Here is a 20,726-nt window from a genome sequence, read left to right as displayed (position 1 = left end):
GGCAAAGCCCGTAGAAGTCTCAGGAAGCGCTGGAAATTCCTCGGTGGCCGTAGATCAAGCACTCGGGGAGGAAGGGAAGAGGGAGACAGGAGGAGGGCAAAAGGCGAAATGGTTTGTGTCCATTTAAGAAAAAATCAATAATAGCATAAAATTGATTTAGTGCTTGTCATAAAACATAAGTAAGTGCTGGAAAATAGAGAAAATTGAGTCTCAATTTAATCTGCACAAAAGCCACACTGTACTGATGAAGTGGCTGGGGTGGGGGTGGGGGGGCCACATAAAACCTAAAGACAGATACTTAATTGTCATATTAAAGACTCTTTCCAGGCTGCAGCCGTGGAGAGGTAGGGCCCATTAATCATGTGGATAAGGGGCATTGAAATCAAATCTCAATTAAAATCTGTTCGATTATGTCTCTAATATGTTTTTCAAGCATTAATTTTTTCTCATCGATTCCACACCCCATAAATCAGATATGTTGCAGTGCATGTAATGGTTTATGGAGGAGAGGATTACGGCTTTATGAAGTTAATGCCGCAGAACCTTTTAATTTACACAGGCTAAAGTTTTATGTCTGTTGTTCATTTCTATTATTTTCTTCAGCTAAAAATTATTTGGGCTATAAAACTGAAACCCAAGTTCATTTTTCCCCCCCGAACGTCTATATATTTAGCAATCAGATTCCAGCTTCCTCTCCTGAATTTCGCTGGGCAGACGACACTCAGAGATGCAGAAAGCTGAGTTCTCTGTGGGCAGAGGCTCGGCGAGGACTCCCTGGGGGGTTTCCGTGCATCTGCCTGCAGCCCTTCAGAGAGATTTAGTAGAAACTCCTGGAAACACAAGCTTCTCCATCTTGGCTCCTGAACGTTCTCAGGAGTCTGTGAAGAGCTCCTACCTTCCGAACGAAAAGCTGTGTTTACTTCCGCAGCGGCTCTCCGGCCAGGTAGGCGGTGACGCACAGTAGAAATAAAGGCGATTTTGTCTTGAAACCAATTACATAGATTTCTCGTTGTGACCAACAAATTCACAGAGGAGGTGGAGTGCTTCAAAAAGCAAGGTGACAATTCCCTAATTTTCTGTAACACTGGCACTACATTAAACCCCCTGGCTTAGGGAAGGTGATTTAAAAAAAAAAAAGCAAGGGTTTCTGAGACGTTAGGTGACACAGCACGGAAGGGGAATGTGGCCAACGCGAGCTCTCAGCTCCCCCACTGCGGGGTAGCCACGGGCCTCGGTCTCCTCACCTGTAGGGCCAGAGTCCGTCCTAATCAGCGGCCTCTACGCGGGGCCCCAGCTCTGGGAGGCGACCACAGCCAGCGTCTGAGAAACGCTCCTGCAATTTCCTTCGCTTTGGAATTCTTACAGCAGTGTATTTTTGAAGACATCCTCAAATTCACTTTGAGCATTTAAGCTTTTGCTTGGTGAATTTCCGTCCCTGCATTTTATACCATAGTGACTTTGAATTTAAGTCACACTGTCATGAAGCAGGATGTGTATGCTCCCAAATGGTTTTCTTCCACATCATTCTGCAGCTCCTCGCGGGGTGGGGGCCTGAGGCTCGTAGACGACAGCCCGATGCCCTGCCAGCCCCACCCCCGCCGGGGCCGGTCTGACTGGGCCGGAGCACGAGAGAGGGCCCCGCCCCCTCCACCTGCGCCCAGTACACTCCACACCCCGCTGTCAAGGGAAGCAAAGACGAGACGGCTTCACCCCAGCATTTGAAGGAGCCCAGGCAATCATTTTACCAAGACTCTCGTATTGAATCCTTCACCATCATCCAGCCTGCTCAGCCTCCTCATGACTGCCCGTCCTTGCAAACACTTACCACGTGCCCACCAGGGCTCTGGGAGGCTTGTATGCAGAGGGGGCGCAGGAGGAGACCAGACAGGTGGTGCGGGTGCTGGGGTGGAAATGTACGTGTGCGGTGAGCGTGCGTAAAAGGGGGTCTGTGCCTCCCTTCGCTGCTCGGGACGCGCCTGCGGACGGCGATGTTTAGGTGAGCCAGGAGGGGTGAGAGGTGGCACCTGGAGGCCCAGGACTGGGAGCACAGGGGTCAGAGGAGGTGAAGGGGTCAGGCTGAGGGGGGAGGGGTCCAGGCAGGGGCCCCGCAGGACCAAAGGCTGCCCTGGGGATTGGTGATTGTGCTTCTGTAAATAAGAATGGTTTTGAGCAGGAGAAGCTGGACACTGTGTGACCTTGAGGGTACTGGATTGGACGTGAGGGGCAGGAATGGACAACGGTAGAGAGGATGCGGGAGCCGGGGTGAGACCACAGGGTGTGATGGTGCCCAGAGCGGGTGAAACGAAGAGGGCTGTCTCAGCCCGTACCCCGGAGCGAACACGGACAGGACCTAGGAGAGGTTTTGTGCGAGGAGAGGGAGTCAGGGAAGGACCCCGGCCTGCGGAGCAGGGCGGTGGAGACGTCCTTGCCTCACCAGGGACCAGGCGGGCAAGGAGGCACAGAAGTTGTTCGGCCGAGTTCAGTGCTCTTGTGGGATGGACGTGTGGAGGGGATGGAGGCCGGGTGCCCAGCACAGTGGTTCTGCACTGGAGACGGCCTCGGGGAGGGATGGGTTCCTTCAGGCTGGGACTCCAGGCAGAAAACATGGCGTGAAGACCCCAGATCTGAACCCCCCAGGGCCCTCGCTCACTTGGATTCACAGGAACTAAAATTAGTAGGAAAAGGGGAGTTCACCGATAAATGTCAACATTTCGGTCCGTGCTGTCTGGGCCTGGATTCATTAGCGCACACGACTCCTGGGCACCCTTTGCTCCCAGAGCCCCCACCCCGCTCAGCACAGCCCCCTCCATAAAGCGCCGTCGCCCAGTGTCACCGCAATAAAACCGATCACAGCGGAATCATTTGATATGTGTGTGACTCGCAAACATAGTCCCCAAGCCACTGTTCTGAATTAGTGGTAGTTAAGCGCCCATTGATGGAAGCTGAAAATAAAGTGTCGCCCAGCGGGCCCCCGCGTCAGCCTCGCATCACCCCGGGAAGCAGGGAGACCCTCAGAGGAGCAGGTCTGAATTGCAGACATCTGGCCCTTTGCCAGAAATATTTGGGGGACCTATTCATGCTTCCCCTTCCTGCAATGATATAATGATGTCTGTCACAGGGGCGTTTTTATGCCAACAAATCCCAGTGTCACACGCGGGCCTTACAGAAGCAGGAGGGTTTTTTTCCCTTCTCCTTTCTTTTCTTCTCTGAGTCTTTTCAGGCTGGAATACTGCTGTCTGAATTAGATGCAAACGGATTCTTTCAGACCTTCTCTGTGACAATGGGAGCTTGAAAGGAACATATTTGAGAGCTTGAACTGCTTCAGTTTTCTTGCAAAAAGACTCAGGTCCCCTGAGTCGGCCAATTATGAATTACAGCGTAGGTGAACCCTTTCTCTCCCATTCACTGGAGCTGCTTCTGTGTCATTAATGTTGGGGTGCTGGCACCTTGTAAGCAGAGAAAAGGCTTTTCATATCTCATTAACATCACAGAGAACTGAAGTGAGTTATATGATGGGTGAGCGCCACGTAGGTACAGCTAATTCGGTTCCTACATTTTAATAAGCACTGCGCCAGACCGCTCCTGTTCCAGAGGGCCTGCTAATCCTCCGTGCTGCTTTGCACTGACCTCACTGGCACAAAGATGCCGTTGGCCGAGATTCTGGCACCGTTACACTTCAATCAGCTGGTGTGGAATCTAGCCGTGCTCTCTCCGTGCCAAAATCAGGCTTCCGCCCTCCCACCCTTTCATCACCCAGATGTTGAATAGCACCACGGAAACTGCTGGGGCCCTGAGGTGCTACGGGTGGAACACTGGAGATCTTCAGAGGGAAACACGGAAATCCACACACAGCACGGGGTCAGACCTGTCTTCATAATTTTCTTCCCAAAATACATAATAAAAATAAACAAGCCAAAACAATGCCCATTCATCTCTAAGATGCTTTATATCCAAGATTTCAGGAATTCTTTGTTCCCCCACCAGTACCCCATCCCTAGGCTGGAAATACATAAATTGTCACAAATAAAAAGGAAGTCAGACCAACTTTGAGACTGACCTTGAAACAGTTAAATCTGCCCTCCTTTTATGATGAGAATGCAACTGTCACATACTTTTTTTCCCCTCTAAATTCTTAACTAGATTAATCACTCTCAATTAATACATTTTGCTCCTGTTAGGCATGACTAATTTTTTTTTATTTATTGAAGTATAGGCAGTTACAGTGTGTGCTCAGCATCATGTTTCAGAGGGGTGACTAGTTATTACTCACTTGCTGTAAATGAATCAAAGAGGCTGAGAGATGTTGCAAGTCAAAAATGGGGATGTTTATGCCTTAAATTCAAATTTAAACTTCTACCACAAAAATACCCACAAGTAACAAGATTCAGCTAATTAGATAAGAAACGAGCAAACAAACAAGCAAGAAAAAGCCACAAATAAACCAAAAACCCTCATGACAATCCACTAAGCAATAGTCATAGTCTTTGAATCCGGGTAATTACAAAATGTCACTGTTTACTTGTGTAATTAATTCTCAGATGTCATCACTCAGAAACCAGGAGGGTAAATAAAAAGTCTCACTGCACCTGTCATACTTGGACAGGGGATGGTCTTGTCCTGGCTGTGCCCAAATTGTTTCTCTCTGTTGAGGCTTGGTTAATTAAATTAATTTAGAGACGTGGTCCCTTTACATTGAAATTAGCTGGTCACCTTAGAGATTCCTCCTCTGTCCCAGGTTCCTGGGCCACCTCCCACTGCCTCAGCCAGGCTGCCCCTGCAGCCCGCACCCATCTGGGGTCCTTCCACAAAGTGACACCTTCTCAGTGCGTGTTTCCAAACATACTATGTGCCAAGGAAGTACTCAGGTGCAGACATTATCGCTGGGAAAATTGCACTTCCTCCCCACGGGTCACGGAGCTCCTGTTTTCCCTCACTGTAAAGCGTTTTTCCAGCAGAACACCAAAAAAGAACAATTTTTAGATTTCGATGATCAGATTTGTTATAGAATCTGCAGGCTAAATTGTGCCTTGCTAGAATCATATGTGCAACCAAACAGAAGGTTTTCAATATTAACTTTAATCTTTTATTCATGCATGGGAGTCACAGGAATTTTTTTAAAAGCAAAATTATCCTCTCTGTGCAGAAAGAGGACTAGCGATCACCTCATGAAGTCATCCAGCACATCCTCAAACACATTTGGAGGCAGGCTGTTCCACAGGAGGGCGAGTTTTTGAAAATCTTCCATTAACGGCTAAAACTTTCTTTTCACAAAGCCTTACAGAAAACCAGAATATCACAAACAAATGAAGTCCATGTTTTATCAGCATAAATGTGTAGACCCTCAGCGACTGCTTACTGTTTGGACGAGTAAGAAAAGCAAGCATATTAGCAGCAGGACTGGGTGGGTGCTCAGGGGAGAAGCCACATTCTGCTGTGAAAGTTCAAACATATGATAATGGCACACCGGGGTCTGGGACAAAAACTCACACTGACTTGGTGGGAAAAACTGCAAGCTGAAATTTTTGTCTTTAATTGTCCCAGTTTGGCAGTGCTCTCACAAGAAGGAAATGGAAAATTTCTCTAGGGAGTGCACCCGGACCCAGGCTTCCATAACTTTGTACAGAAGTCATTCTAGAGACGTGAATCCAAAACCAAAGTCACTGACACATGTGGGACCAGCTGAGCTCTGCTCTGCGGTTTAGAACTCTGCACCACGGGCCACAGCCAGCGGAACCGTAACTGGGAAGACCCACCAAGAAAGCAGATATTGGAATTAACAAATACAGAGTGTAGTGTGAGTGCATTTAGTGTCTTTAAAAGAAAGAAAAATTGGTACTAAAAGAAGAAGCAATAAGAGGCTGCCACAATGGGCTGGGTAGTTTTGAAAAAAATCATATAAAATTCAACACTGGTTGTTCAGGATAAAAAATTTCCACCTGCTAAGAATAAGATATCTTCACCTGCTAACAGCATCCACAAAACACTACAGCTAACTTTATGCTTAATTATACTTTCTCCCTAAGATTAAGAAAAAGACCACGATGTCCATTCTTACCACTTCCGCTAAACATCACACTAGAGGTTGTAACCAGAGAAATAGGGCAAGAAAAAGAAATAAAAGGCATGCATTTGGAGAGTCAGGAATAACACTGTCTTCATTAGAAGATGACATGACAGTCTATGTAGAAAATCCAAAGACTCTGCTAAAAACCGATCAGGACTAAGAGATGAGTTCAACCAGTGTGCAGGATATGAGGACAGTGTAGAAAAGTAAGTCATATTTCTAAAATATTGCAATAAACAATCAGAAACTGAACTTAAAATTCCATTTTCAATGACATCAAAAAGTGTGAGATACTAAAGGGTAAATCTAACAAAATATGTGTAAGACCTATACATTGAAAACTGTAAACACTGTGAGAGAAATTAAGAAAAACCTCAATACAGCAAGAAAATGTCATCAAGATGGTTGAATAGTATTAAAGATACCAGTTCTTCCCCAGTCAATCTGCAGACTGAATACAATCTGAACCAAAATAATCATCATCTGCTTTTTTCTAAAAATTGAAAATCTGATTCTTAAATGTATATGACAATGCAGAGGACCTAGAATAACCAAACCAATCAAAAAAAAAAAAAAAAAAAAAAAGAACAACAAAGTGGGACACGTGGATACTACTTGATTTCAAGACTTGTTGTAAAGCTACCATAGTCAAGACAGCTTTGCGTGGCACAGAGACAGGAATTCAGATCACTGAACAGAATGGTTCAGCAAAAACTGACACATGTGGGAGCAGCTGAGCTTTGCTCAAAGTACCAGGTCAATTTAATGAGAAAAGGATGATCTTTTGGGGCAAGTGGAGCTGTAACAATTGGATACCTTTATAAAAATGTGTAATAACAGGTATACATGCATTATGCATAACATCCACGTGATACATGTTATTTATATATAACATGCGTGATATATACAACATGTATTTGATCCTCACCTCACATTGTACAAAATGTACTCAAAATGCTCATAAACCTAATGTAAAAGCTAAAACTGTACATTTTTAGAAAAATATAGGAGAAAATCTCTAAAAACTTTAAGCAAAGATTAGACCCAGGTTTCTTAAGACACAAAATTCACAAATTATGAAAGAAAAAAAGACACTGGGTTCTAACAGAATTAAAAACTTTTCAAAAAACACAGTTAAGAAGATGAAAAGGCAATTTGAAGTCTAGGAGAAAGTGTTTGCAAAACATGTATCTGTAAAAGCAATTGTATCCAGAAATATAGAAGAACAAAAACCAAAATCCAGTGAAAGAACGAGTAACAGCGTAGCAGACGCTCACCCACATCACACAATCACGTGACAGGATGTTTAGCACCACAGAGGGCAGGAGATGCGGACCCACACCACCAGGACAGCACCACACACCTCTCCAATGGTGAGTGGAGAAGTCTGACCCTGCCAGGTGCAGGCGAGGATGGGGGCGACCGGAGCGCTCACACGCTGCGGGTGAGGGTGCAACATGGTGCCGCCATTTGGGAAAATGGTTGGGCAGTTTGTCATTCATTGAAATATGTGTTTTCACATGACACAGACATGACATTCTTGGGTATTTATCCAAGATAAATAAAAGCTTTTGGCCAGAATAGTCATCAAAGTGTCTGTCAACTAGAACATGGATAAAACACCTATGCAATGGGCACCATTTGTCAGTAAAGCAGAAAAACCCTGATGAATGCAGCTAGGTGCATCGTGTTCAATGAAAGAGGCCTTTTGTGAAATTCCAGTGAAGACAGAGCTACCGCGCAGAGGGAGGACCCTGGGGATGGAGGACACTGGAAACAAGGAGACGTGGGGGAGGACATATTCTGTATGTGACGGGGCGGGGGTGTGGAACAGCTGTTTCCATTTGTCAAAAGTCATCCAATTTTACGCTTTAAATCAGTGGTTTTGATTGCACGCAAAGTATACCCCACGAAGCTGACCAGAGAGGAGGCGCACCAAGTCCAGAGGGGCCAGAGTGAAAGCGAGAAGGGAGGGGGTGTTGGCAGGTCCCTTTAGGGGTCTGAGCGTGCGTGAGACACACCGGAGGGCAGCTGGGGGAGGCGCACCTGGGAGCTGTGTGTGCGCGCCGGTGTGTGTGTGAAGCGAGGCGTCTATGGCTCTAAGCCCGGTGACCCCCGGCCACGTCCACGCCCGCCTGCCCTTCCGATCCTTGTACGCCTCGCCTGGCTCACAGTCTCACCTCCTGTTTACGGTCCTTCCTCCCCCAGCCACCTGCGCACCGCAGCCCACGTGGTCTCCTCGCAGCCGTGTCCATCACTGCACTGCCCCCTGACAAGACAGGGCCTGCTGAATTCTGGAAGATGGTGGCTACAGGGTGGGGGGAGTGACCTCCACTCTCTAAGGCTCCAGTGGAGGCAGCTGAAGGCACACCAGCCGGGGGCACCTCTGTCCCACGGAGAGCCGCTTCCACCAGGGCCTGGGCCTCAGGAGATGCGCGCAGCTGCCGTGACCAGGAGGCTGCGGCGAGTGCGGCTGAGTGGGGGCAAGATGTGCCCCCGAGTTCAGGAGGACCTGCCGGCACCGTGACGCGGAGGCCTAAGCTCTGGGGATGAGGACGGCGGGGCCGGAAGGGGTCTCACCCACCGGACGCGAGCACTTAAAATGGGACCTCCCTTCGTTGTCACAGAGGGTGAGAATCACAGTCGGGCATCACAGGGTCTGCGTGCCGAAGACCAGACGCCCCCCTGCATCATCCGACCGCGTTCTGAGTTAGACGGGGTCAGCGGGTGAACAGGGGGCCCAGGGCCACGGAACTGCCTCCCAGGGAGACAGGCTCTGAAAGCGGCGGCTCGGCAGTAAAAGGGCTTCTTTTCAGAAGCCGGGTGCTAGTTCAGGACTGCCGGAGAAACCGACCGAGGGGCCACGAAATGCCCGCGGCAGAAGGCTCCAGACAGGCGCCGCCGGCCGGCGGGTGCTCGGAGTCGCGGGCGCCCAGGAGGGGCGCGCACCTCGCGCCACGGGGAGCAGCGCCGCGCGCTCGCGACGCGCGTTGCGTTTCAGCGGAGGGTAAAACGGCCGCTCGCAGGCTTCGTGCAAGGCCCCCCATCTGCAAGCAGAGCGGCGCGGGGACCCCCACGGGGCGGGCGAACTGAATCTCGGTTGTGGCAAGAGCACCGGACAGCGGCGCCTGCCGCCGCCCCTGCGGGAGCGCCGTGCGTGGCTGTCGGACCCCGGACCCCGGACCCCGGACCCCGGACCCGCGCGCGAGGCGGCGCGGCGGCCGGTTCCGGCGGACGTTTGAGTGGAAATTTGAGTCCGGCTGGTGGGCGGTGCCCACGTCCCCCTCCAGCAGCCACCACCGTAGCTCTTCCAGAAATCTGTGTGTGTCAGTCATCGCGATGACAAAAATAAAGCCTTCTGATTCAGCTGGGAGACTATTTGCGGACATGAGATGGAGAGTACCCCATTAGGGCAATTCACTCTTAAATTACTGTTTTCTGTGAGCTTTGGTGTTCTGCAAAGATTTCATTTTAATGTAAAGTGCCTGCTTCTGCAGCCTTCAGTAAGGCAGTAACTTTTCATTAACTTCATTTTTCATTTTTATCTTTCTTCGAGTGTTGCAGAACATAGCGTATGACTTAGAGTGTCATGTAATAACAGCTCTCTAAAATCATCTGCCCTTACTCCCATTTGACGCTAATATTTGACATGTTAAGTTAAGCAGGTCTACAAATGCAGGTCTGCATCATTTCGCCCTCAGTGATAATGAGAGCTGTCAGTGTTACATTTTCTCATTGAATTCTTGTGGATAATGACTACTGATTATTTTTATTAAAAAAAATCCCGTGTGTGCGCATGTGTGTGTCTGTGTTTTGAGAGAGCGAGAGAATGAATTTCCACCTGCACCGAAAAAAAAAGAATAAAGTGGTGTTTCCTATTTTTGATTTGTTTAAATAACTTAGACTTTGAAGATAGGATTAAAAGTGGCTTCCAACTTAAAACAACTTGCTGGCTTACTTCTGTTTTAAAAATGAATATGGATTCACAATAAAAGTTTCGTGCATTTAAAAATGCATATACAGTTCAATCAAGTCAAAGCAATATTTGTTCATGGTTTGGTCAATTAAAAAATAAAGGAGACTCGTAATGAGAAGAAACCAGAGCCCCCAGTTCCGGCCCAGACTCAGCCGGCTCCAAGGGGACCCACTTGGACCCTGACGCTAAGATGGTAACGTACAACATGCGGAATTCCATGTCACTCTGCCCCTTTCTACGCTGTGGGCGGCTTTTCTGTGATGACGCTCCTGTGTGGTGACAGCACGCCCTTTGTGACCCTGTGTGACCTCTGTCTTCGTCAGTTCCCATCTCATCACTTTCAGACGTGTCTCAACCGCCTACACCGTAAGGAGGGAGCCCCACCCCCAGCCCGGGGACTGGCTCAGGTTTGCCGCTCACGCGTGCGGCATGTAGATTCAGTCCGCTGCGCTCTGTGGGGAATTATCTGCACTGACATCAGCAGAGAGGGTAGCAGAAAACCCGTGTCTGGGAGGTCAGCCTCACTCCGTCCCCCATGACTGCCCAGTGAGGGGACAGGCTGGGACTCCGTCCGTCCTGTTCTGCCTTTGGGGGCCCAGGTGGCCCAGGTGCCGAAGACTCCTGTTAACTCCTTGGATCAGCGTTGGGACGACACCAGGCCGCGGCATTAATTCCTCCATCGCGCAGAGCTGATGTCACAGGAGCTGCGCGTGGGCTGGGGTGACACTCCCGTCTCTCCAACACAGCACAAGCTGTTAGAGCAGGTCGGCCGGGGTCCCCTCAGGCCCCCTCCCCTCCTCTCTGGGCACTGGGGTGGGGGGGAGGAGATTCCAACCTGGTAAGACCGTCTCCAGGGGAGGCAGGGAGGCTGGCCCCACCTGCACCCCAGGTGTAAGCCCTCTGTCTCTCTCGTACACACGTGTGCACGCGCACACACACACGCGTGCATGCACACGCGTGCACACACACTTGTGAAAGTGTCGTAGGCCCCAGCCCTTTCTCCGTGGTGACATGGCAGTCTGGCGAGGTGGGGACAGAGCTGGCGTCTGCGCTGCTGAAGCAAACACACTTTGTCACTTCCTGTGACAGTCCTGAGAGTAGGGAGTTAGTGTAGCCTCCATGCCCACTGGAAGGTGACGCCAGTAGTGCCCATCCTGGGAAAAACTGGAGCCCCTGGCCTGTCTCGGGCCGTGTGGTGACCAGCCACGCTCCCCCACTGTTCATCCCAGGGACAACCAGGGTCCGGCTGCTGGTCTGCTGTCCTCACGCTGCAACCCTGGGGCCTCAGGCAGCATCCTACCCTCGGGGGCCTCTGACTCGTCCCATTCAGAAGAGGGACAATGACCCTGTCCAGTCGCCAACCAGCAAACTAGAACCCCCCCACATGGGGACACCTGTGCTCCCAAGGTTCTGAGGTGGCCCCCCCGGCCCCTGGCCGAGCCTCCCCTGGCCCCCCGGCTCAGGTCAGTCCTGCTGCCCTCCTGGTCACGTGCATGCGGGAGGCTTAGGAGCAGAGGGCGACCCTCGTCATGCTAACCCTGCTGCGGCTGGAATAGGCCGGGGGGGGGGGAGTGTGTTCAGGGCTCCTGGCCGCCCGCACTGTGGGTGCCCGTGACCAGTCCACATGGCACAGGGAGGGGCAGGGAGAGGGGCCTGTAGCTGTACGAAGGTGCATGGATGTGTGTGCAGGTACACGCATGTGTACTTACCTGTGTGCATGTACATGCACGTGTATACATGCGTGTATGTGTGAATTATATATGTGTGTGCATGTGCGTGTCTACATGTGCATTTATGCATGGCTGTATGTATGTGTCCATATCAAATATGCAAATAAGTGTGCACACACACGTGTGTGTACATATATGTCTGTTTGTAAATACACACACGGATGCACCTGTATTTCAGCTGTGGGTTTTTTTCTCTGTATAGATTTTGAGGTTTTCGTTTTAGTGGAGAGAAATGCACTCAGCATGATAAACCCTTTTCACAAACAGAGAGGAATAAATACTCCCACAAAGTGAAACTTGAAGTGTATTTTTCTCAGGGAGCTCCATTATTTTAAAAATAGTTTTTTTTTTTTTCTCCATTTTTATTTTGAAGGGCCAGGCCAGCCATGCTCCTGCCCGGGGCCTCGGCCCGTGTGTGACGGCTGTCCCTGGCATCACTCGTCTCCAGGGGGCGTGGGAGCCACTGGAGCATCAGCCATCATCAAGCCAAGCAGCCCCGACACCCCTTAGAGGCAAGATGGACAGTCAGCTGGCACCATGAAATTCTCTCCCAGCAAGTCCCCTTGGTACCAGATTGCTTCTGTTTCTTTCTCCTTCTTTCTTTTCTTTCTTTCTTCCTTTCTTCCTTTCTTTCTTTCTTTCTTTCTTTCTTTCATTTTTCTATTTTAAATGGGAATGGAGCAATGGCCTGTATTACTTGAGAGCCACCGTGGTGGCAGGTGTCGCTGAGAGGGCACGGGGGGGGGCTCTGTGTTTACAGCCCGGCAGTGTCCTTAGCCTTGTTCCACCGCAGGTGCCGAGACCCCTGGTCTGAGGACAAGGAGCGGAGCAGCCTGCTGAGACGCTCCTGGTCCCGGTGTGCACGGCGGGTTAGTCGGCAGGGCAGGGTCCCTGTCCTGTGTCCTTGACACCGCCGGCCGGCAGTGATGTCCATCCTGGCAGCTCAGGAGAGCCAGGAATCAGTGCACACAGCTGCCCGCAACAAAGCCGGGGCTTACACTGCAGGCCTGGGGTCTGCAAGTCCAGCCCCACAGTGTGCTTGTGTCCAAAGCCCTGCCCAGCTCTGGGAGGGGTAAGAAGACACAAAACTCCGAGACCCAGTTCCCAGGGAGCGGAATCTGTCTCTCCCTCAGACGGTCTCTCTACAGCGCAAGTCAGCAGAAGGCACCCGCAGCCAAGGCTCCCGGCTGGCCTGCTGCCGGTCACCCGTCACCGTGTCGGGGAGCAGCCCTTTGGGAGCTGGGCGGCTCAGTCTGCTCGGAAGCACCGCCCGGCGTGGACACTGGCGTCTGTGCGAGACCATCCTGGGCCTGTGAGTGTCCCTGTGACCTGACCTGGTCCCACGCGCACGACCGCGAGGAGATGGGCGTCCAGGGGCTGGGCGGTGCGGCTCCGAGCAGAGGTGGTGACCAACGTGCCCCCAGGTCCGTGTAGATGCGCAGCCTCCAGCCCCCGCCTTGTATCCCGGCGCCTCCTCTGCTGCGCCCGTGCACGTGGACGCCTGCCTCCCAGGGCCTCGCGCCCGGTTCCGAGTGCCACACACAGTAAGTGAACGGGCCGTAGGTAAGTGGACGTGGGCTCCTTCACCTTGTGGGACCTCCCTGGGATTAGCAAAGGCGGTTCCCCAAGAGTACCGATTTCTTCCAGGGTCCTCTGTCCCCGGGCAGCCGACCACCACGGATCACTGCTCTCATCTGTTTCGTCCTTTCACCAGGTATTTCCCGCTCAGACTCAGGGAGGGGAGCCCCCCACGGCCCCTCCACGCCTCACGGGAACCAGCCCATCACCTAGGGACACGAGGGGTGCCGGGGCCCAGCGCTGGGGTGGGGGTGGGGCTGGGCTGCAGCTGCGGGCGGAGCCTTGGAGCCTCCCGACCTGCCCCCCTTGCAGGCCTGGCGTCCTGGGCTGGGCCGACTGCACCAGAAATCGCGATCCTGTTTCACTCAGGGGTGATGCTCCTCTGGTTTCCCACCTATGAAATCCTGCCCTCGGTCACTGTCGTGGGGGCCTCCCCGAGGCCCCGAGAGTCCCACCAGCCCTGCAGCAGCGGAGCCCCCTGCCCTGTGCTCCGGGCCGTCCTGTTGGAGGGCGCTGGCCTCGGGCTGCCAGCAGGGCCCACCCAGACCAGCCCGCAGTCCCTGCCGTGGGGTTGCTCAGGGGTCCCATGCCCCCGGGCCTCCTGGCGGCGGATTCCCCAAACCTGGGAGCACCCGCCCTCCTGTGCCTCCTTCTTCACTGTGGGCAAGCTCGCCAGGGTTTCTTTAGGACTTGGGCACCTGGGGCTGGCTGGGGGACCCAGACGCCTTCCTTTCCCTAAAACACAGCCCCCCAAACCCCATCTCAGGCTTGGCGCATTGTTAAAAGGCCCCTTTCCCCTTGGGGCAACTTTCTCAGGACACAAGTCGCCTCCTGTAAATTGGGGCTTAAAGGGGCGGTTAGATGTCCCTCTGGACAGAATGAGACAGGTTCAGCGTTAGACGCCCAAACCTGGTGTGCCTGTCAAAGCCCCCTGACGCCTGCCCTTCCCTGACTCAGCGAGAGAATTATTATAAGGAAGGCGAAGATCAAGGAAGATGAACTGCTAGTTTATTTTTTCCTTAAACTTTCAAAGTAAGCTCTTGAATGAAATGGAAAGGTTTTGAGGAGAAAGAAGAGGTGTGACGCTATGACCCTGACGGGAGAGACGGCGGGCAGCTGACTTGCCTCTGCCCCGGGAGCCTGCAGACGTGGGCCCCTGGCCCGGGGAGCGGGGACAGGCCCGGAGGGGTCGTGGAAGGAGGCTGATTGAAGAGGACGAGGTCTCGCGCTGGGGGAAGGATGTGGCCACCCGGGGAGTGCCGAGGCCAGCATGTGGCTGGGGACCGGCCGTCTGGGTCCAGCCCATGCTTGAGCGCACCCACCATCACGCTGCGCCCCCTGTGAACCACGGGTGTCCCTGTCCTGTGTGCTAGTTTCTGTCACTGCGACCTCTACTGGGGGCTGACCCCATGCTGCTTGTGGGGCACAGGGCCACTCCCTGCCTCACCTCGACACCCCACCTGCGCAGCCGGGACTTCATCGCCCGTGCCGCCCTCCGCCCCTGCAGAGAACTCGGAGACACGTCTGGCTGCTCCTCTGCACCCCCACACGCCCCGAGGTCCCCGGAGGCTCGTCATCATCACAGGCCTGGTCCTTACACATCACAGCCATCTTTCAAAATGCGCGCCGTCCCCGCCCCTGGCCCCAGATAGTCGTCGGTGCTCAAGTCCCTCTCACCCAGCAAGCGCGAGTCAGAGGACTGAGCCCGCAGGAGCCCCGCCCCGAGGGCTGGTGCACTTGTTCTGCCGACGAGGCGCAGATGTGTGGGGGGCTGGCTGCGCGCGGCAGACTGCTCACCTGGTTCTCTGCCGCTTTATCCGGGGCTCCACGCTGGCTTTGCAGGCAGCCTTTACTTTCCTTACAATAACGAATTTTTGGCCCAGCCGTCTGCCCGTGACGCTGCACCACTAAATCCGCGTGACAGTCGTGAAACGCTCCCGTGACCGGTGACACGGGGTGATTTTCCGCTCCTGACGAGCCGGCGGATTGAGCGTGGTAACGCTTACTCCGTCTTCATCCACCGCCGCAGCACAGCATCAATCCACCTGCTGGCCTGGCCCAGGGAGCCCAGGACTCCTGTGTCAATCTTCATAGAGTGCTGCCTGTTGTCTGACAAAAAGCCTGGAATGAGACCATTCAATCACTTTCCGCGGCCGGGCTGCTCTCCGGCAGCACCCACAGCTCGCGGTCACACTCCCGCCTGGCCCGGGATGCTCACGGCAGCAGAAATGCCCAAGTACCAGCAGAGCGGAGCCAAGTGCAAGCCACACATGGGAGCAAAGAGGAGGCAGGCTCCACCTGGCAGAATTCAGGAGCTGAAGATAAAAACATCCAGAGCGGTGGTGTAAGGGGGGAGGCACACTTTTCATTTACTCACAGTCTCCAGATATGTTCTGCTGGGGAACGATTATGCTGTTTCCTGAGCGCATGTTTACTGCCACGCGGCGCGTCTCGGAAACGTTTAAACAGGGAATCTGTTTCTGGGTTGAATGAGTTACTACCCTGTGAGCATTTCCTTGAGTTTTCCCTAAATTTAAAAACAAAACAAAACAAAACAAAAATGCTTCATAAATCTAGATACAAAATAAGGAGAAATACATCTTATCTCAGTTGCGCAGTGGTCATATCCGGGGGCAGACGGCGCTGGTGCATGGCCGCATCGCGTGTGTGTTTCGGTCGTCACACCAGCGGGAAGAGGAAAGGAAAGCCGGGGTCTGTGCCCCAGCCCCTCCACTCCGGCTCCACTTCGAGAGCTTTTACGCCCTGTGAGGATGAGTTTCTTTGTGTAATCAAAGAAAACGAAGTCCAGGGAGGCAGAGAGGATGGCTCAGGGGTAGCGTGTGTGCTTGGCCTGCGTGAGATCCTGGGTTCAATCCCCAGTGCCTCTGTTAAGGGAAAAAAATGAAATAAAGTTAAAATTTTAAAAAAATTACTAAAAAAAAAAAAAAAAGAAAGAAAACAAAGATAAGAAAAGAAAATGAAGACCTAAAGGTACCTGAACCATCTAGACACCTTTCCGTTGAGAAGACTCGGGGAGATGATGTGGCCAGAGCAGTGGAAGTGAACTTCAGGACCGCGGTCGTCAGTCCTTAATGAAAGGCTCTGAGCTGTGTCTCCATGTGTATTTCAAAACGGACATCTTCTCAGCACTCAGAAATCACTGAGAAACTTCGATTTCCTATTCACGCACCAGGAGACAGTTTTTAAGAACTAAGAGAGCGCCAAGTGGTGGCTAGTTCATGACCGGAGTTCCCGCTGACCTCCAGCGCCCTCGCGGCCAGTTCCCGCAGCACAGCCTGCCACACCCCACCGCCACCTCCCGCGAACGCACCTCTATCTTCCGAGAGGAAGGGCTGATTATGACAGCCGTTCTTCCGAATTACTCCAGGAAGCGCTCACGAAGGCGTGGGGTATTGAGAGAGTTTGTCATTTTCAGGTGACACCCTGTCCCCGCTGGCCGGGTGCCAGGAAACATGTTAATTATTTCCCTTAATACCAAACCTTTACGCTCCACATGCAGTGTCTCAGAAGCCCAGGGAACAGATGCTCGGCAGTATAACACACGTGAAGACGGCGATCCGATCCTAGCTAGGTGTGCCGGTGGGAATTCCGGGGTGTCAGTTGTGCATAATGGGGCTTTTCGGCGCATCTGTGGCTTAGGATCTGACCCCTATTTGGCTTCTCATGCATTTATTTTCCTCCTATTTGAAAGCAGCACAGGAAAAACAATGTTCCAAATGACTTCTTCCTGATTTAATTTGGCTACAATTTTTACACACACACGAGTTCTTGGTGCAGCACTAGAAAGCCACAAAGTGATATTAAAACACATAGAATTTACACCATATGGGTGATAAGTGGGGGAGGAGATGCGGAGCCACGACCCTGTTTTCAAGAAATATTTGCCTTTTTGACGACATTAGAACCAATGTGTATATCAATCCATTAGGTGTTCTTTTCAAAGGTAAGAGACCATGAATAGCAAAAGCACTAATGGTGGATTCATGAAGCTGCTGGTTTCTGTAAAAGGTACGTGAGCAATGAGCGTCCCCCGTCATCCAGGCCGTTCCTCCAGGTCCCCGAGGAGTGCGTCCCTCCGCGCCTGAAAAACCTAATGACCAGTTTTGCAGTGTCACCGATTTTTTCCCATCCTCCAGATGCCACCAGTTCAATGAAGCCCATGAACTCCCTGCACCCGGTTCCTCCGGGCTCGCAGCCCCGCCCGGGAGGGCGTGCTGTCCCTGTGAGATACGGCTCCGTCCCCGGCCAAGTTTCACCTGCCAGTTTTGATATATCCCATAATAGCTGCAGGTTGTTTTGCGACGTCCAGTGCTCTGTGAAGATGGGCTTTCCATATTCTTTATTGTTTTTTACTGACAAAATGTTGCCTGGACTTTTGCAGTTTTGTGAAATGAAACAACAGAGGAAAAAACCGATATATAATTTAAGCCTCGTGCCCCTGAGTGGACTTCCCCTTCCTGTGGCTGGTTTTGGTCAGGATTTAATGAGTTTCTGTTCATTGATCTGCCATAAGCAGGCTTGGTGATTGAACACGACCCCACAGCCGAAGCGCTGCAGCTCACTCGCGCCCCGCGCAGGTGCGCTCGCGGCCCCCACGGCCGCCCTTCCCCGCCGCCCGGAGCCGGGCTGACAGGGAGGGAACAGACGTGGGTCCTTCACAGAGTGCGTGGCCGGCCGGCGCGGCTGCCCGTCTGGCGGCACGCTGTGTTTAGACTGCAGGCCTCTTGTCTCTCCCTTGATAAACCCAATTCCTTCTTTTTCACTCTTTGCTCTTTTTCCCATTTTACGTGGAGACACCATCATACAAGGAGTTGGTCCACGAGCCAGCAGGTTCTGGTGCTTGTGAAGCCAGGCCAGCCGCCCCACTGGGGAGACACGCACACAGCCGGCCCGTGTGCGCAGGCAATGCACAGAGACACGTGCAGACAGACACGCGCACTGGCAGGCACACACGCAGACGCGTGCCTGTGGTCATGTGTGTGCTCTGATGGAAGCCGTGTGAGTGTGCATGTCTCTGTCCATGTGTGTATTATGCCCACGGTCGTGCATTCACCATTACTACACACGTGCACACACACACTCATTGTTTATTACCTTAGCTTCTTGGTAAATGACACAGTTCCACAACTGTGACAATTATTTTCAGCAGAAGCAAGCAACGTGGGGGTGTGACACAAGCCCACTGTGTTCTTGAAAGAGTGAGTGTGTGCTGTGCTCGGAGCTGCTCTGAAGGGCGGGGGCAGACCACACCGGGGGAGACCAGGGCAGGCGACTCGGTCACCCGGGAGGAGCAGCTCAGACTGGAGAGGACCCAGCAGAGGCGCGGACAAGCAGAAGGGCTCAGGAATAAGCTGGACACAAAAAGAGGACAGGACTAGGGGACACACCTGAGGTGGGCGGGGAATGTGCTCGGCTGGAAGTGAACGTGCCCGGGAGCGGAGGAGGAAGCAGCCCAGCTTGAGAGAGCCCCCCACGCAGACGCCCGGAGCTGGTGCGGAGCGGAGCCTGGGAGCGAGATGAGGGGGTCTCCTCTTTCCTCGGACAGGAGCTGTGTCCTGTGGTCACCTGGGGACATGGTGCAGTGAGAGGGGTGGACAGCCCAAGGCTGAGGCCACAAGGTCCCCAGAATCCAGTGGCTGGAAAGAGGAAGACTCACACCTACAAACGAGAAAAGAAAGGCCCAGATGGCCCGGGGGTTCCTGCAGAGGGTCTGAGACAGAAGCTAAGAGAAGAGAGTGTTTCAACAGGGGGTGAAAGTCACCGAAAAGATGCCAGGAACCTGCCCTTGGCCTTCAGCACGTGGAGGCGCCCCCTGATCTCACGTGAATCGCTCCGGGGAAGCTGCAGGTCTCCATGAGAAGCCTAGTGATGCCTGGGGGTCTCGGAGGCCGTTCGGGGCCCACAGGTCGAAATACCTTCAGTCACACCAAGACGTCCTTGGACTTGTCAGTCTTGCTCTCACACGTGCGTGAGGATGTCAGTTCAGGGACTTATTTTTCTGATGAGATTGGTAGTGATACCGGTAAACGCGATGTTTTCTATGGAATGGGAGTCAGTGTTTGGAAGGTAACACAAAGCCATGGGTAGAAAACCCGGCCCGAGGGCAAGAGACACCAGCGGGTTCCCATCTGTGAGATGCCCGTTGCTGTGGTTTCCGATCCCACCTCCCAGCCCGTCTCTGAGAGGTGAACACTCGCTGGATTTTAGTGCACGTTCAAAGAAGAGTAGGCACGCTTATCTGCAGAACTGTTAAAATGCTTCCTCCTTGCCGACTGCATGTCTGGGTGAGATGGCGCATTCTTCACGTGCTTCAGCCAAAAAGCATTAAAAGCAGAGGCCCAGACGCACCTCCTGTTAAGCCAGATGTTAGGGAGATTTGCAAAAATATAAAACACGACCACTCTTGTCACCATTAATTCTTTGTTTTTAAAAAATACTCATTTTTATAAAAATGGTGATTATGGTAACATGCAGTGGGTTTATTGTTGTTATTTTGAAATGAGTTAGCAAATGTTGACAATGTATGCATTTTAATTTCCAGCAGGGTAAACATGGGTGGAGAGAACATAACCTGCCTACCTGTGTGTCATCCACCCTTCCTCTCTCTGTGTATCTGTCTGTCTGCCCCTCAGCACAGCTGGCTACCTAGAGTGTGACTCTAGTTTAAAACTCTTCTTCAGTTCCCTAGACTGCCTATTTTTCCCTAAGCCTTATTGACGAAATATTAGATTATTTTTCCTCTAATAATTGGAAAGTGCTTTCTTGTCTGTTAGCTGTCATTTCTCTCACTCTTTGTGAGAATGAACATGTTTTAGATGTTTTATGCTGTTAACTTTTCACCTTATTGAATTATCTGTTCCTGCCTTTGGAACTATGATGTCAAGTGTTTTCATTCATGAATCATTTGTCATGTTTACAATAAGTATGTTCTTTAGTCTCTTTTCATTTTTTGGCCTGTCAATGTTTTATGACATTTTTAGTAGAGTAGTTAATGCCAATCATAAAAATAGAGAATGTTCTAGTTCTGCCTGAAAAAGTGATGACGGCTGTGCACATGCTTTTTATGAAACTTTGGTCAAATGGATAACTTACTGTAGTAAATGATTACTGTGCTAGAAATGTGCTTCCAATTTATCTAAGTTATTTTGAAGAAATACGGAACGCTCAGGAGGAGTTTCGAGGATTATATTAGATTAAAAAAAAAAAAAACAACTAGGAAAAAACTGTCACAAACTAGTAATGCAAGGGATGCCCACTGCAGCGCTATTTAAAATATTTTTCAAAGGTCCAAAGGTACAGCAATAATGAGACACCAAAATAGATGTGTATTACACCATCAAAATAAATATACAGCCTA

This window comes from Camelus dromedarius, chromosome 28 (genome assembly GCF_036321535.1).
Source record: "Camelus dromedarius isolate mCamDro1 chromosome 28, mCamDro1.pat, whole genome shotgun sequence".
NCBI classification, from domain to species: Eukaryota; Metazoa; Chordata; class Mammalia; order Artiodactyla; family Camelidae; genus Camelus; species Camelus dromedarius.
This window is presented reverse-complemented; position numbering follows the sequence as displayed.